General features: G+C 40.9%; 1 pseudogene; it reads left to right on the top strand.

The window, feature by feature from the left end:
- The first annotated feature begins 2592 nt into the window (after positions 1-2592).
- Positions 2593-4171, top strand: LOC127213027 (ADP-ribosylation factor-like protein 1; annotated as a pseudogene).
- The last annotated feature ends 434 nt before the right edge of the window (positions 4172-4605 follow it).

Raw genomic sequence — 4605 nt, 5'->3', positions numbered from 1 at the left:
TCCAACATGGGACTGATCTAGGCCCTCTACATATATTTGACAGTTGTGTAGTTTGGCTTTCTTGCCGGTTTTCTTATCATTATGCTGTGTCAAATGTTTCTTTAGTCATCTGAGATTTCTTGTTTTCGGTTGGCTCTATCTCCAGAGTCTAAAGATACATAGGTCAGACTGATTTCATGTACCAGGAGAATGTTAACTGATTCGCTGTGTGGATCCTATGACTGCTGTCATGAGCTTCTGGAGAGAAATCTTTGATGAATTAGACAGAGAGCTATTTCATAAGATGAAACCAAAGATTAGAGGGAACGGCGGGGAACCTAGTAAAGGCAGCCATCATCCTAACTCCTAAGTAGACCTAGTGATGGCAGTGACTTTACCCAGGAGGAACTTCATTTAAATGATTAAAGGGCAGGATGAAAACGTAAATGTGAGGATAATAAGGAGAAAAGGGGTGATGAAGGGGAGGAGCCACGTGGGAGTGAACCCAGAGGACATTCATAGAAGGCTTGTCACTGAAGTTTTTCTCTGGTCTCAAGGCAGTTTGGATTTGTTGGTACAGAAGCAGCATTGTTCCTGGAGAAGGGCACGAATTCCATCATTAACAGTAATCAGAAGACCTGGTCCTCTTTAAATTCGCATTATTACAATAACCAAAGAATTGATCTGGAATTTCTTCAAGGTTTTCTGAGAGCCGATGAGGCAGAGAGATGAACTGATTCAAACAAGCCCTCAGTCCAGGTGTTTCAGTACATGTATACAGTGGGTGATGCTCACATTAGATCCTTACTCTATAACCCCAAACATTTATTATTTCTTCAAGATGAAAACATTCAAAATCTTCCAGCTACATTGATTGCATATCTGGGTGACATCTCACTTCATATTGCTATAAAACCTTAGTAGAAGCGTGGTGGTATTGACTATGTAGTACTAAGTTGAGGACTTTTTCATGTATATATTAGGGTAATGGGTTGTAACTTCTTTGCCTGGGGTGAGTCTTCTCACTTCAATTAATGTAAACTGTATCATGATGACTATGTGTCTTTGGTAATCCTATATCCTGTCTGGTGGAAAATCATTGTTAACCATCTCATTGTTAACGGATCTCTTTCTCATGTTACACAGGCCAAGCTGCGTGCCATCCACATTTAGGTCTACCTCTAGTCCACTCACCACTCTTCTGAGCAATTCCCTGACAGTAACAAATGGAACTATCCATTTCCTTTTAACTGCAGTCTACTCTATTAGGTCCCCAACATTCTCCAGGAATTAATGAAGATTTTATATAGCAACAATATAGGAATTATAGAAAAATGACCATTCACAAAATCAACTCCTGCTTAAAATGTCTAGATATTTACAAGAGTTTATAAGAATGGCATTAATAAAGTGAAAGCCACCAAACATTTTCAGAACTAGGTTATTCTTGTTTCCTTTCTGTGGTAAACACCTTGACTAAAAACAACCTGGGGAAAGGATTTATTTGGCTTACACATCCTGATCACAGGCCATTATTGAGGGAAGACAAGGCCAGAGCTAAAGCAAAGCAGGAACCTGGAGGCAGGCACTGAAGTAGAAGCCATGGAGGGGTGCTGCTTATTGGCTTGCTCCCCATGGCTTGCTTGGCCTCCTTTCTTATAGAACCCAGGACCTGCCTAAGGGTGACTATGCAAAGTGGTCCATGCCCTCCCACAGTTATCACTCATCGGGAAACTGCCCTACAGATTTTCCTGTAGGTCAGTCTGATGGAGGCGTTTTTTTCTCAGATGAGGTTTCCTCTTCCCAGACGACTGTCAAGTTGACAAAAACCTAACCTACACAAAAGTGTTGCACAATGTGCAAAACACAATCATAGACAAAGCAGTATTTTTCCTTACTTGAACATGAGTACAATCTTTCTTTTTTAACCCTTCCACTCACACCACTAAAACAGTAACAATGGGGAATGCAAGATGGCCTACAGCCTGCTGTGGAATCCAGGCTTGCCTGAAATTGGGGTGATGCTTGTGGTTCATCCTGCAGATGCTGCGTTTGCAATGATGAGCCACCACGCCCAGACGACAATCTCTCATCATGTATTTGTTACATGTGTGCCAGACAGTGAAAAATACTGAGCTGTGAATAATGCAGAAAATTTCTTGCTGTCTTAAAACTCTCACCTTAAGGAAGCAAAGGATGAGTGAAATAAAACTGATGATAGGATTACCAAACGACCCAGCTTTACCCTCTCTAACCTGTATCCAGAGGATTCCATAGCCCACCACAGAGATACTTGCACATTCATGTAACAGAAGCTCTATGCACAATGACAAAGAAATGGGATCAGCCTAACTGTCCATCAGAAGATGAGTGGATAAGGAAAATGTTATACAAAGACACAGGTGAATTTTACTAACCCATACAGAAAAATGAATTTTCAGGAAAATTCACAGATCTGGAAATTATTGTATTGAGTGAAGTCGCTCAGACTCAGGAAAGCTAATACCACATATTTCTCTCATTTGAAGATCCTAGATTTTGCTTTATAGGTTTTAATTTATACATATGTGATATATATATATATATGTATGTATGTATATATAAAATTTTTAAGTGTGTGTGTGTGTGTGTGTGTGTGTGTGTGTGTGTGTGTGTTTGATAGTCATGACACTAGAAAGGGGTTCATGATAGGACAACAGGTTTTGTGGAATACATTGACAAGAGAGCAGAAAAGGGAAAATGACACAGAAATGTATAAGTAGAGGTTCAGAGACAGGAGGATGTTACAGAATTTTGGTTTAGTGCTTGCTTACTAGAACAACTAGTGTTTTCTGAGAATATTATGATTATTAAATATCTGTATAAAGGGACAAGAGATGGCTCAGCAGGAAAAATCACTTGCTGTGCAAGTCTAACAACCTGTGTTTGTTTCCCAAACACATCCAATGGCAGATGATGTAATCCAACAATCCTCTCATGAGATGAGAGGACTTTCCCAGGAGCTCTTGGGCCACCTGCCTGGCTTATATAGAGCAGCATAAACAAGAATGACCTGTCTCAGCTTGGAGGAAAGAGAAAACTGTCTTGGTTGGGGCTTCTATTGTTGTGATGGAACATCAGGTCCCAAACACTTCCATTGTCACAGTTCATCATTATGTTGACACTGTTCTATTGCTGTTAAGAGGCACCATGGCGGGGTGAACAGCCTGGAAGTTGCTGGCTGACCAGGCTTGGAGGAGCCCGCCTCGGAACCCGGAGGCCGCAGCGGAGGTGGTGGAGTCCAGGCTCAACTAGGAGTCCCCGCTGGAGTCTGATGATAGGCGAGGGCATGCTGGTGGTCCATTATGGGTGGCTTTTTCTCGAGTATTTTTTTTCCAGGCTCTTTGGAACTAGGGAAATGAGAGTTTTAGTTTTGGGGATTAGATGGTGCTGGGAAAGCAACAATTTTATACAGATTACGGGTTGGAGAAGTTATTACTACTATTCCCACTATTGGATTTAATGTGGAGACCATGACATACAAAAACTTCAAATTCCAAGTTTGGGGCTTGGGAGGACAGACAACTATCGGGCCATACTGGGGATGTTACTGTCCAAACACAGATGCAGTCATCTATGTAGTTGACAGTTGTGACCCAGACTAAAGTGACTTTTCCAAGTCAGAGTTAGTTGGAGCGTTGGAGGAAGAAGAATTGAGAAAGGCCATTTTAGTGCTGTTTGCCAATCAGCAGGACACAGAACCGGCCATGACACCCTCAGAAATGGCAAATGCACTTGGGTTACCTGCCCTGAAGGAGGAAAAGTGGCAAATGTTTAAAACATCAGCGACCAAAGGCACTGGCCCTGATGAGGCCGTGGAGTGATCACTAGAAACGTTGAAAAGCAGACAATAAGTCCATTCACATCAGGTCCTCTGAAGCAAACGCCATGTCACAGAATTACTGCAATCAGCCAGATGTGCTTCTGTGACTGCTAGAACTGTGTGATTGCTGCCATGTACAGAACTGACTCCATATGTTTGTAATGAATACAAAAAGCAAGTATTTGGTGAAAGGGTCAGCTTGATTCAATTACCCAAATGCTTTATGTAATGTAAAATATTCTTCCTTGCTTTCTTGTGTTAAGGCATTATGTTCTATTTGTATGGAATTTTTACTCAAATACAATTCTATTAAAGAATGTGCATTCTTGGGGGGGGCTCCTATTTTTAAATTAGTGTTTGCATTTTCTTTGTATGAACACTAATATTTAGCTCAGATTTTTCCCCCTTAAAATAAATTAAGGCTTTCCAAGGATTGGACTTAGCAAAATTGCTTAGAAATACAGTATGTATAACATATAATCTTCACTTGCCTAGCCAACTATATTAAGCTATTTCACTTAAGAGTTTTTGGTTATAGGCATGAGTATTACTTTGTTGGCTCACTTTACTGACTTACTCTGTTGTGTTGCTTTGCCCAGCCCTCCCTATCCAGTGAGGTGTGGTAAAGTTCAGAGTCTAGTTTCTGGGTCATAAATCATGGTATTTGGTGAGTCTGAGGCCAGCCAGGGCTGCTTGAGACTATGTCTTAAAACAAAAATAACAACCAACCAACCAAACAAACAAACAAACAAACAAAGAAGTTA

Source organism: Phodopus roborovskii, unplaced genomic scaffold, assembly GCF_943737965.1.
Source record: "Phodopus roborovskii unplaced genomic scaffold, PHOROB, whole genome shotgun sequence".
Classification (NCBI taxonomy): domain Eukaryota; kingdom Metazoa; phylum Chordata; class Mammalia; order Rodentia; family Cricetidae; genus Phodopus; species Phodopus roborovskii.
This window is presented reverse-complemented; position numbering and strand designations above follow the sequence as displayed.